The sequence below is a fragment of the Lethenteron reissneri genome, chromosome 21 (assembly GCF_015708825.2).
Source record: "Lethenteron reissneri isolate LAM-NWPU_2019-01 chromosome 21, ASM1570882v1, whole genome shotgun sequence".
Lineage (NCBI taxonomy): Eukaryota > Metazoa > Chordata > Hyperoartia > Petromyzontiformes > Petromyzontidae > Lethenteron > Lethenteron reissneri.
The window spans coordinates 4,185,884-4,199,858 of record NC_083799.1 but is presented as its reverse complement, the minus strand read 5'-3'; the positions used below and the strand labels follow the sequence as shown (position 1 = coordinate 4,199,858).

General features: G+C 42.1%; 1 pseudogene; it reads right to left on the bottom strand.

Moving 5' to 3' along the window:
• The window catches only part of LOC133345079 (zinc finger protein 385D-like), a 122,697-nt pseudogene that overhangs the window by 80,266 nt on the left and 28,456 nt on the right, over positions 1-13,975 (bottom strand).

Sequence of the window (13,975 nt, the reverse complement as noted above, 5' to 3'; positions counted from 1 at the left end):
ATTAAAATGCCTGCTCATGATTGATTTCAGAATTAGATATTGTATCAAAATACAAACACCACCTTGTCGAAAATGACGATGGATGCAAGCTTGAAAATTGAACATAGGACAAAGGAACATCGGATGATAGTTTGTCTCAAACATTTGCCAGATCCGAAAACCTGAAAACAGAATTAGCTTAGCTTCATTGAATATGGAAAAGAAGCCAAGGTATATACGGTTTTAACGTATGAGGATAATATCAACAGAGACTATTCATAAATCCCCATCGTGTGCAGAAATGTATCTCACACACCAAAGGACACGATAACAACCTAAGCAGCATGCTTTGACCTTAGCAGATACCAATCGGATACCTGTTCATAAAGTGCAGTAATCGCGCAAACTTTGCAATAATGGGTAATCTAGTCTTAAAAGGTGTTTTAACATTCGGGAATAGCACCCTGTAAATTAGTTTTTTTGCGTGAGGTTAGAAAATACAACCCTTGTAATTTGTATACAAATACGGTATTTAAGTCTGGTTTTTGTTTCCATCATTCATGAAGGACAGTACACATGTATCTCACAATAATATATGATGTTTGAATTTCAGTTATTTAAAATCCTTTGTAGTGTTATCGTGTTATGTTTGTTTTGAATGCCTATTATATGGTGATTATATTATTCAAGTGGAAATAGTTTTATTTCTGTTCTGGGTAAACACCATTTAATACTCACTTTGTAATTGTTGTCGCTGAACATCTGCAAGTTGAATGTCAGGTGTGCACTCACAAAAAGGCAGAGGGGATGGTCTTGAGGTGCATTTAGGAAACTCGGTCTACAAGATGTCTGCCTGAAGTGGTATCACACAAACCGAGTCAGATTTTTGGCAAACAAAATTGGGAGTCGGTATAGCCACTTATCCGTGGGCGTCTGGCATTGCAATGATAACACCACAGTACGAGACCAAAAGCTGGGATTTGATTTTGAAATGGAGCCAATGCTAGACTCTCCACCTTTGAACGAGTCACTTTTTAAAGAGGAAAACAGGTTTCCTCTAAGCTTATATCCCCCAGATCTGAGCGTGCTATTTCTGAGCCCAGTCTGCTGCTTTTTAAAGAACACGAGCTTACCCTGCTGGCCTTTAAAAGGCAAAACGTGATACCTCAGTGTCTACCCCTGCCCCGCTTTTAAAGTGAATGCGACACCTGAGCCCTCGTGGTTGCCCTTTACAGTGGAGAGTATGATATCCCTTTGAGTTCACCTGGTTGTCACTGGCTTAATGAGACTGGAAGGTACCACGTCATGCTTGTATAAATAACGAAAGTACGCAAGGCAATAAATGGCCCTGATGTGTCAATTTAAATATTTGTGCTTAATTTGCTAAAGTGTTTGCTTAGTTAATAGAGTGATACATTATACAGCTGAAAATGTGCAATTAAAACAATCTCATTGATGGAAAACAGTGTGGCCAGGTCATATCACAGGCACACAATAACCCAGCCAGAACAAAGGTAATACAATATTTTCGTCGCGTAATATCTAATGAACGAACTAACAAGGAGACGTCTGGCAGGGATTAGTCACAGCCCATGCAGTTATGAAGCCAGGCAAACAAGAACAGCCCGAGTACGGGCACCAGATAGAAAGGGACGAATGCGGTGTGAATAACACATTTCTGAAGAGAACGGATATTATGTTTTTGAAAAGGTGTTAGTTTTAACGTTCACATAACAAACAGCAATAATACAGACGGTACTTTTAGACAATGGACAGCTATTCAAATGCATATGAGCCAGCGGTAAGGGTTGTTTAATGGAAATCAAATGCAAAATCTTCGACTATACCCACGCAGAACTGTCATCTAATTTTGAAGACAGTTCAGTATGTAGCATGTGATGTTAGTGCAACACTTGGGAAGTGCAACAAAGTGATGTGCTGGAACATTTTGCCATTTAATTTCATCCTTACCCACTCCCAATTTTCAGCTTTGAGACAAAATGCTGCTATTATGGCTGTGCGATGATATATTTATCATGAAACTGTTCCCATCACCACGATCAGTCATTGATGTATCTGTGTTGATCATTACATCCCACATCACATTATGGTCGACGATTTTGCACCTTGATGTGCACTAATGCAATTGCCCTGTAACCACAAGGCTCATTGCACGTAAAGTAGCTCTTGATCATTAAACATTCATGAAACGCTTTACAAAAAGTCACAGTTTGCACTTGCACATTTTAACACATTGTAGGACTACACAAATCCTTGCAGAGGTTGGAGTATGTGGAATATAATCATTGAAAAACAAAAGTTTACAAGTAAAGGATTATAAACCTCATAAAATAGTGTGCAATCCAGTTTAAAAAAATATAACCCAGGGGCTTTGGACATTATTGTTTTTCAGAACAGATATTGAATAATTCACAGAACAAGTGTTCAGATCGCAAGAACACACAGCGTAATCGTGGAACAATAAATACAAATGACTTCGAGTAAAGACAAAATTAGAAATCAAATCAGTATTCTTCCAAGCAAAACCAACTTGTAAAATGTGTTTCTTGGGAGCAAACCATCACATTAAGGTAACAATTTTATGCTCTCAATAAAAATCCTTTAGAAAATATATTTAAATATCCATTTGTAAAAGCATTTCAATCCAACTGCGTCTAAAAATTCTACACAAGAAGATGTTAAGTTTAAAGTTTAAACAACTTAACAGACCAATCAGATGGGTAAAAGTATATAACATTAGAGTATTTATTTCAATCACTGTGAGTAAGATAAAGCATCCTTTCAATGATTTACCTGTCATAAATATAATTTTCTTACTCATATGTGAGGGTGATCAGCTCACGCTTAATTTACAAACAAGATTCTATTAATAACTGGCAATAGTTTATTTTAAAAAAAAACATTACATGGACAATGCTTAAAATTATTAATGAATTCCAATGTTGCGAAATCCATGGCCGCAATTCAGCATTGCAAACATATCAAACTAGTGCATTTTTATTTCCCCCCCCCCCGTATCCCACACTTCTAGCCCAGCCCACTCCCCCCCCAGCCTCACGTTCTCTTGCCACGGCAGCTCTCTCGCCTACTCCAGCATTTTCTTGCTGTGGTTGTTCCACCTGATGAAGATTGCTTGTCTTCTTGGTTCTTTCGGTAAAGTCACGTAGAAGGGAAGTAATAAAATAATAAAAATAAAACATAATAAAATAATTCTCACGACGTTTCGGCCACAACGCAAGCAGCCGTCGTGAGAATTATTTTATTATGTTTTATTTTTATTATTTTATTACTTCCCTTCTACGTGACTTTACCGAAAGAACCAAGAAGATGAATCCCTGCAGCCACGAAAGCTTTAAATCGAAATTTAAGATTGCTTGTGTTGCGATCGAAACGTCGTGATTTATTTTATTTTATTTCTACCTACGTGACTTTACCGAAAGAACCAAAGAGTATGGATTCCTGCAGTCACGAAATCTTCAAATCAAGATATCAAACGTATCATGTACAATTTTCAAACTTAACTGTTGCTTCAGAAAAAAATCAACCAAATGAAAGAGAGAGACTTCCAACTCAATACCGACACGGTTTTGGGTTGCAAGCCATCGAGTACAAACGGCTTGCTGGCTGGGAACGAAAGAAAATAGATATTCGGGAGGCCACACTGTCATCTGTAACGTCCATTTAGCATCTGTCAACAGATACGTTTTAAATGCAGCACCATTATAGCTTGTTGGCATCGTTAAACTGCATAACCAAAATTATGAGACCAATCTAGCATAAAAAAAAGGATTAAGGCATATAGATTGCAGCACCAGGGTCTCACAATGCACACATAGCACATGCCCACTCACATCCACTCAAAATATGTCTCGTTCATTGATCTCTTGAAGCATGAAATCACCAATTTTCATTACATTTATTTTGCCGCTGATACCTACTTGAGTCTCGCCAAGCCACCGAGAATTGAGATAGATACAGCAATGGAGCAAATATTAATGTGTGGAGCATGCTAAACTCAATTAGTAATTAAACTATATTGATTGGGCAACACTGATAGAACCAATGACACTGTCCATTTTAAATGCGATGGAGGCAGTGCACCGCTGACATATACAGTGCTGACAACATTACAGGACCACAACAAACACCCCAAACAAGTAAGTCAACATATTTAAATAATTGTAGAATTATTATTATTTTGTAACATTCATATACCCTACGGATAACTCCGCAAGTGGCTTCGTGGTGTCGGTCTGCGATGTCTTCGGAAAATGATTGGAGTGAGCAATGATTTCAAATGTGGTCCATAGCTTGTGATTGTTGTCCGCATCTTTTGTCCAAAGGTGTACGAGATGACTGCGTCAGCCATGTAATATTCTGAATCGACTCAGTGCAGACCAGAGTTTCCAGGCTAGGGTTTAAATTAGGAAGTTATTTCGTCAAATGGGGATAATAATCATCCCAGAGTTATTTCCAGTGTGCGTTAATAGTGGAATAGATATGATAAGCAACAACAAATCAGTTTTTTTTAATATGATAAAACAGGACTACTGATTAGAATACATTTCATGGAGGCATTGTTCTCAATATAGCAGATGCAATTACTTATTTGTAGGGATTTTTGGTTGGGGTATTAAAATATTGTAATGCAGCATACACATATATATTGCTAATATATGAGAATTAATCAATACAAGGGTTTTTCTTCCAACCAATTAAACCACACTGCGATATAGCTTGCATTAGATTATGTTCAGCATTTCTAGCCTCAGAACATAACTTAATAATTCGAAAGTTTTTTTCACTGACTTTAAAGACATCTTTTAAATCCAAGACATTTAAAATGTCTCCTGCTACTTTCCACATATGTCCATGTGTGAATATTTTATCATTTAAGAATAATTTCGTGCCAAATTATCCGTAAGACCAATTTTGGTGTGCAACCACTGATGGCCGAACAAAGACTTTCAATTTGGTTAGACATTCAACTATTTCCAATATATCCGAGTTATGTCCCAATTATCTCACCCAAAATAGGAATTGTTGCCTCAGCATCTCATCATGAGTTTGGTATTTCAGTGCTATGAATTTGACTTATAAACCAAAGAGAAAAATAGCTAGCGCGGTGGCTCACGGGGCTCATATTTGCATGCCAGAGCACTGGGTTTAGATCCATCAAGCCACATGTGATTAAAGTAACTTGGTAACCAATGGCTAAACGAAAAGCCAAATGATGCACAGTATTTATTGAGTCAGTCACGCAACATCCAAGGCATAAGATCTTTAGACGTACCAGATTAAGACAATTTGTGCACCACTCTTTTGACAGCATGAAGGAGCACAATGCTCCTCCTAAATCAGCTGTTGTCCTGCTGTATCGGTTCCGCCTGATGACGGTCGCTTGTGTTGCGATCGAAACGTCGTGATTTAATTTTATTTAGTTTAGTTTATTTTATACCTACGTGACTTTACCGAAAGAACCAAAGAGTATGGAGTACAATGCTGTTTTTTGTAAGAAATTCTCCCTGATGAAGATCTGTGATGTCATTTTCCAATGACATTTTTTTAATATCATGGTTTCTGCTCACTAAAGGGGTTCTGGAAGCCCATTTTTGCACTTCATGGCTTAAACAGCACAATTGCAATATAACTGGCAATGAAATTAAAGATTGGAGATTGTTTGCTCATGTCACTGCTAGTGGTAGGGCCACCACTAGAGGCAGTTCTGGAAAACACATCTAGAGGGTATTTGGTCTACTCTTTCATGCTGGCCAGACTTCTTAGAAGACACGAGTATACCTACACTTTCCTCCGTGTGACATGCCGATCGACTAACTGTGATGTATCCACTTATACTAATGGGTGAACGGAGGCGGATTGTTTATTGTTTCAACTGCTGCGCCAGAAGATATAACCGGGGGGCCCCTTGGACTCCAAGTGCGAGTGTGCTACCATTACCCCACAATAATAAACAGGAGAACATTATAATATAAACTTGCTCACATTTCACATTGATGACAGATACAATGGAAGCTATGTGAGTGCACAATAATGGCATTGTTATCTCACTCTTCCACTGAATCATCCTCCTACTCACAGCTTGAATACACTTAGACTTCTTATGTGACCCTTACACAATCTTTTTTATTGATAACCTTAATTTCCAGTGCATGCTCCGTGCAGTAATGGTAGCATCTTTGTAACCCAGGGTGCCATTTTTATTGGGTGAAGGCCAACTCTGAGACTGACTGTTTGATCTCATCCATACCGTGTTCTACCAAAATACTGCAGCTCAGAACCCTTCTCTTTCTGCTTCTTCGTTGACATTGGTCGTCTTTGGAATTCGCCAAAAGGCGTACAGCCCAAATACAATGCACTATCAGAGAGCTCGGGGGATGAGAATCTACATCATGGGACCTCCTTTGCCAGTACCAAAATATGATAATAGGGTTTTCCCCTTTTTTCTGGCAACAAAACAGGTGTTATGATTTTAAAACACCAAACTGAAACCTTTTACAAGGAATCATGTCTGCTTTAATCACAATGCTTGTGGTCAGAATGCATACAAAAAACATACTCTGATAATATATGCATTAAATTTCGATTTAAAGCTTTCGTGACTGCAGGGATACATCTTCTTGGTTCTTTCGGTAAAGTTACGTAGAAGGGAAATAATAAAGTAATAAAAATAAAACATAATAAAATAATTCTCACGACGTTTCGGCCACAACGCAAGCAGCTGTCCTCAGGTGAAGAACAGGTCTGTCGGAAAGACAGCATCTGAAGACGCTGTCTATTTTTATAATTGTATTATTTCCCTTCTACGTGACTTTACCGAAAGAACCAAGAAGATGAATCCCTGCAGTCACGAAAGCTTTAAATCGAAATTTAATGCATATATTATCAGAGTATGTTTTTTGTTTGCATTCTGACCACGAGCATTGTGATTAAAGCAGACATGATTCATTGTAAAAGGTTTCAGTTTGTCGTCAGACGCTGTCTTTCCGACAGACCTGTTCTTCACCTGAGGACGGCTGCTTGCGTTGTGGCCGAAACGTCGTGAGAATTATTTTATTATGTTTTATTTTTATTATTTTATTATTTCCCTTCTACGTGACTTTACCGAAAGGGGCAAGAGGAAAAATATATGCATTGTCCTTGAAACTGATTGGTCCACACCATATATTATCAGAGTATGTTTTTTGTTTGCATTCTGACCACAAGAATTGTGGTTAATGCAGACATGATTCCTTGTTAAAGGTTTCAGTTTGGTGTTTTAACATCTTAACACCTGATAATTGTTTTTTTACCCTTCTATCTGGCAACAAAACTGACATCTTTTTACAAGGAGTCATGTTTACATAGACCACAATACCTGCAGTCATAATGAAAACAAAAAACATAACTCTGATAATGTGCAAAAGGCGCCTTTTGGCGTCATCTGGTCCAACCCATGTGAGACTAGGCTCTAAGGAAAGCTGTCTCGGGTGTGGACCAATCAACTTCAAGGACAGTGCACATTATCAAAGGCGCCTTTTGGCGTCATCTGGTCCAACCCATGTGAGACTAGGCTCTAAGGAAAGCTGTCTCCGGTGTGGACCAATCAACTTCAAGGACAGTGCACATTATCAGAGTTATGTTTTTTGTTTGCATTATGACTGCAGGTATTGTGGTCTATGTAAAAATGACTCCTTGTAAAAGGTGTCAGTTTTGTTGCCAGATAGAAGGGTAAAAAAACAATTATCATTTTTTTACTGACAAATGAGGTTCCAATGAGCTTAACACCTGTTTTGTTGCCAGAAAAAAGGGGAAAACCATATTATCATGATTGTCTGCTGTTATAGTTTTAATCTATTGTTATACTTAATCATAGATATCCTACTTTTGGGTATATTTAACTGCAGTAGGTCATATTAAGTTAACATTGCAAGGTGTGTTGGCAAAAGGTAAAGTGTGGAGTGCTATGAATTTGAAACGAGGCAATTTAAGAGGTCATCACAGCACATGCCATTGATGCCACTGATGCCACTATACCTCGCCATGACTTATTTCATTAGAACCAAGCAAATATGAAACATGAAATAACCATTTAATACGACCTTGAAGGCATTTATAAATACTGCACGATTTATTTGTAAAAAAAAAAATCAAGAGTTATTTGGAAAAATCCAATTTAGTTTTGAGTGAAGTAGAAAATGGAGTGCCAGGTGAAAACCACACTCATACGAGTAAACCAGTGCAGAGGAAACTTATCAGACACCTATTTGCTGTACTACTTCCTGCTGTTGTTCAGGAAGTGGCTGAACATAGCACATGGAGATACAAAAGCAATCGAGCGTATTGCTTTCCATATCATTCCCTCATACGTTGTGTCAGCCATTTCAGGTGTTCGATAAAATTATAAATTGGAAAGCATTGCCTTTATTTATCCACACAAATCACATGAACCTGGTCCCTGCATTAACATCTTAGTTTATCCATAAACGTCACAGAGTTTTACTTCACTTCTTTGCGTTTAGAGATCTTCCAGCTCTCCGACGTGTTTTTGGGTTGCGTCATGCGTGCAGCCTAAACTTGGCATTGGAAAGCGACACAGGGCAACCGTGAAAACCTCGACAGGTCTGCCGTTTCACCCACTGTGGTGTCGTCGATTACCTGTGCCGCCGTTCTGGGCCGTGATCTGTCGCAGTCGGCGACGGTGCGCGTTGCCATTGAAGTGCATCTGCACCTGAGCCTCGGAGTTGAGCTGCAAGTTGCACACCGTGCACAAAGCGTAGCAGCCCGAGGGACGCCACGTGCACACCTCCTGTTCACCGTCCTGGTCGCCAGCACCGTTCCCGGGAGTGTCTTCGATTAACTGGGCAGCGAGTGCCACCTCCTCGGTGAGCCCGTGCACTTCAAGCGGCAGCAACGAGTCCGAGGCTGCTGTCGTGAAGCCTTCGTCGGTCTCCATCGGTTGGTCACAGCTGCCTGTTTGAACAACGTTCATGTCGTTTATGGGACTTTCAAGAGGACAATAATTGTATTTCAGATATAAACAGAAAATTTATGGTAGGAAATTCCTTTACAGCAAGTGGACTGAAAATAAAGTCAAGCAAGTGAGCTTCTTTACTATTTCAAGTAAATGCTTTTCCAGTTGCATGTAAAAAATAAAAATACAATATTTGCTTATGCATAAGCTTCCATGTCATCATAATGATCAGCCATGATCTATCAGCTGCTGGATGAAGTGCCTCACACATTCCTATCCTTCATGGTCTTGTGATGAAATAATTTATTTGCTCCTGCAGATGACTAGATTTCATTGCTCCATCTCTACAAATGGTCATCCTCTCAGGCGCATCCCCTCCTTCAGCTGCTATTCTGTCACGAGTCTAGTCGTCCACTGGCAATCAATCAACGCTTCCAGTGACATCTCATGCCCAAGTACAATTTCCACAACTCTTCTAATGTCGCAGTGAATAGTCTTGGTGAGAGTATATTTAATAATTTGAATACCCGTTCTCATTTGTATTTTTGTTTTACTTTCTTCATACAATCTCAGTGTAACTGTTCCATATTAAAACATTGGTTTTGATAATGTATATATATTTTTTTGAATTAATGCATTGTTTGGTTTGTTATCGTGATTTTATTATTATGCTTGTTTACCCAGGAAAGCCTCTCAATGCCCTTTTTCAGGAGGGGCCTGCCAAATTTTTGCACCGGGAGTGATGTTTGCAATGTCACGTTTCAAATTTGCCAATTTTGACAAATTTGAAATACGACGCTGACCCATAATGGCCTGCTCTCGCTAATGACATCACGGGATCAAATCAAGTCCACCATGAAGCAGACAGAAAGTATTTTGTATCTTTAATACAACCGCCATATTGATCAGGGTGGCTGCTAGCTGGAGTTAGTTGATACAGCAGCTATAATTTTTATTCTAGTATAAGTTGCGTTTATTGTTTTGATACTGTGGTTGTATTTGTTTGTATCTTGGCAGTTGATATGTTATATTGCAACAGCAATTATCACTGCAGCAATAAGAATAGTATAATAGCAATAAACTAGCGTTGTAGTGGCTGAAAAGAGCTCTCACTCTGTGTAAGGCAAAAACATTCCTTTCGTATTTCTTAGAGCAACTATTGCAAAATAAAAATAACTCTAAATATCTGACACACATGTCACATCAAGCTGGGGAAAATATTACAGCGTGTCGCATCTTTTTCATAAGCAAGGACCATATCTACACGACCATATCTGCACGAGGGAAAGTGATGAGAGGCCTCTCCATAGTCCATTTACTTTGTTCCTGCAGTACCAGTGTAATGTGATATTTGTGCGGTCGAATTCCTATTTTATGAAGAAAAAAAACTGCCAGTCTACCACTGTTGCAAGGGGAAAACAGGGCTGTACTGTAACGGTGCTGGTTTGATGAAGCTTGAAGGGCATTCATTTGCACAGCATGCCTCTCTTAATTCGGAAGAAATATACTCCACCTGGACATTTACCAAAATTGATCAGGCCATCTGATCCGTTGAACCCAGCAGAAGATTGATTAGGTATGAGGAAAATACGAACTCTTGACAATATTTAGCTGAATAATGAGATTCACAAACACCTACAACTGCTACTTTTCATTGACAAATTAAATTAATATGGGCCCTTTCAAAGCAAACAGGTAAGTTACACAAAACATGTTTATACTTTGAGATTACAGTTCGTGTAAAAAGAGAGCTGAAGACAGGCTTACCGTATTTATAGTAAAATGTTAAATAATCCAGTCAGCCATAATATTAATTACACTGCAAATATCAATAGGTTTTGTTGCAGGCTAATCATATTTTTTTCAAATCCCTGTTTTTTATGGCCATTAATTAATGTCTCAATGCCCTATGCTACCTTTATTAAAGTCAGCTCTTCTTTGCCTCAGCAGCTGCCTTGACGGGTTTGAGACGTTAGTCGTATCCCTTTACACTGCTGCCCTCTGTTGTAGGAGGCTCAGCAATATGCCTTTGTCCGTCAATGTTGAGCAAATGTTTTCAAATTCATTAGCAGTTGAGCGTTTTCCATGTGAAATTCAGAGACCACAGAGAAATATGGTCTCTGTATTCGACCATAAAGTGCACTCCACTCGGGAAACTACCAATTTAACTTAAATTGTTTGCAAACTGCGATTGTCCTTTGAAGTTAAACCATTTGATGTAGACACAATTTGTGTATGTTTAAACATTACTGTATTCCTTCCCTGCCACCCAATGCTGCATTGAACACTCTCAGGCTGGGTGGAAGATATTCTTACCTACCAAGTCCACATTATAATGCTTTACTGGTTCCATAAAGCATGTGAGTAACATCTCCTCTGGGAAGTAAATACTGGGAGTTATCCTGTTTGTTCTAATAAAAGATAGTTAATGTGTAGAGGAGTATTGTGAATAACCAATGAGGGGGCGAGCGGAAGGAGGTGCGAGCGGGTTGAGAGCCAAGGATGACGCAACGTCACGGGTTACGTAAGGGGCTTTCGGAAAACACTTTCGGGAAAGTGGGCAGGGCCGAGCTGGGGGGAGGAGCCGCCCAATGGGTTTTTAAGGGGGACCCTGTGACGGAGGCATGGTCGTTGTTGGGGGCCAGGGTAAGGACCGGCTGGAGTAAGGGTCTCTCTCCTCATCGCGGAGTGGTGTTGGCTGATCCCCCGCTTTGTGCAGATAAGTGAGAGAGCCAAAGGGATAGCCGAGGGAAGGGTCCATAGTTATTCAGTGTCCGGGTGAAGGACCAAGATAAAGTGCACCTTCACTGGTGCCAGTGTAGGATTCCGAGTGTGAGAGTTTTTTAAAAAACGGCAACAGCCCTTATAGTATTCCTCGTCTCCACATGGTTGTACTGCACAACATTTGGTGTTGAAAGTGGTCTACAACCTTCGCCGTCATGTCCAAGTCGGCTGTGAAACACAAGAACTTACCCGTAGTGGAGTCGGATGACGAGGACAGTTTAGAAGTGGTCCCCACGACGCCCCCGGAGTCCGGGGCCCCGGAGATGCGCCCTGTGGAGCTGTTGCAGCCAATGCAGGAGGAGGGGGCTGCTGGTCCCGACCGGCCGCCATCGCCAGAAAACTGGCGAACCATCACCGGCCAACTCGGTCAGCTGCTGGAGTCCGCTGCGTGCCTAGTCGTGTGGATGTCCACGGCGGGGATCCAGCCGCACAAGGCCATCGCCGAGTTGGAGCGTCCGCTTCCCGCCATTTCTTCGGGTGCGATGCAGAAGTCGAGCGCCATTTTTTCGTCAAACGCGACGCAGAAAACGGGCGCCATCTTCTCGTCAGACGCAATGCAGCAATTGACTGACATTTTTTCTGCCGCCCAGCCGCCGCCGATCGCAAGGTTTGGAGCGCTCGTGCCGGTCTACAGTACGAATGATTTTTAAATTCGCCGCCTCCCTCCGGTTCGCCCATTTACCGCATTTGGCGGTGATTGGACGGCTTTCTGGCACCATTTCGAAGCAGCATACATCTCGGTAGGGTGGTCGAGTGAGAAGGCGCTGAGATCCCTGCTGACGGCATTTGACGATGACTCTTTGGCCGTGTTCAATGCTATCCCAGCTATGGATCGGGCGACACTTCCTCAAGCATGTGCTCAGATGGCCACGATCTTTGATCCGCCATCTAACACACGCCGAAGATTTTTGCTGCGGAGGCGGGAGGAGGCCGAGACGCCTCTTGCCTTCTGCAGTGCACTGCTGGCGCTCGGGCAGGCGGCCTACCCTAACATGGACACAGCGGCGCTCGACTCCCTGGCGCTGAAGCGACTCCTTTTGCTGGCGCGGGAGCTGGGCGTCGTCCTGTCCATTGCGGAGAAGGCCGACCTGTTCTTTCTTAAAGTGGCCCAGGGCATTCAGGCCCCCATCGGCCTGCGCCAGTGGCCTGGTGTAGCGGCGTATACGGTGGAACTGAAGACAAAGGAGGTTGTCACGCCACACGATGGTGACCAGGCTTGCGCCTTCATCGCATGCGACCAGCACGGGAGAGGTGCTAGAGGACATCGGCCAGGAGAGCAGTGGTGGGCGAGGGCTCCTTCTTTGCGAGGATCTATGCCCACCACTTGCTTCAGGTGTGGCCAGCCGGGCCACATTGCCAGGGGCTGCCGCAATGACTTCGGGGCCTTCATTAGGACTCTGTCTTCCTCCACCTCCACATCGACCTCTTCCGCTGGCCCACAGGCAAGTCGCGACGCATCACCCACTTGGTCACTCCCCGCACCTCACCCATCTAGCGGGGATCGGGTACCAGATCGCCTTGTCACCCCAACCTTATTAAATCTCACGAACAGAGTTTGCGGTCGGTCACCGGGTGGCCAAAGGGCGTGTAGCAATGGGATGCACTCTCACATCATGTGGTGGCAGCCGTGGCAGGTTCCCCTGTGGTTATTGGTTATGTTCAGGGTGTTGAAGTATGTATTTTGGTGGATACGGGCGCGTCCGCCACCATAATATCAGACATGATTTTCAGTATTTTGTCGCACTATGTTGGTCAGTTGAGCCCGGTCACCAGAGCTTGCGAAGCCACAAACGGTGGAAGTTTGGGCATTTTGGGACAGATTATCACCTCTGTAAGAACTGGGGACATCGAATTGGTGGGCCCCTTCTTGGCCTCAAAGATATTGGCCGTGCCATGTCTTTTGGGCACAGATTCTTTGGCCAGAATGCCCCTTAAGATCTTAGTCGATCATGGGTGTATGGAGATGTCGTCGGGCCACCGATTTAATTTTTTTGATTCCCCTACTCGGTTGACTTCTGTTGCCACCAGTGTCCAGGCTCTGGCTAGGGAATCGGTGAAAATTTCGCCGGGTACTCAAATGCTTGTGCCCTTGAGGTTGCGGAAGCACCTGAAATTGCTAGTCCCTGAGGTGAAAGTCCTCTTGACCCCCTCTAATTCCTTGTCACGAAGCTCTTCCTTGGTGGGGGCCCTGATGGTCGCGGTGGAAAACCAGGAGCCCTT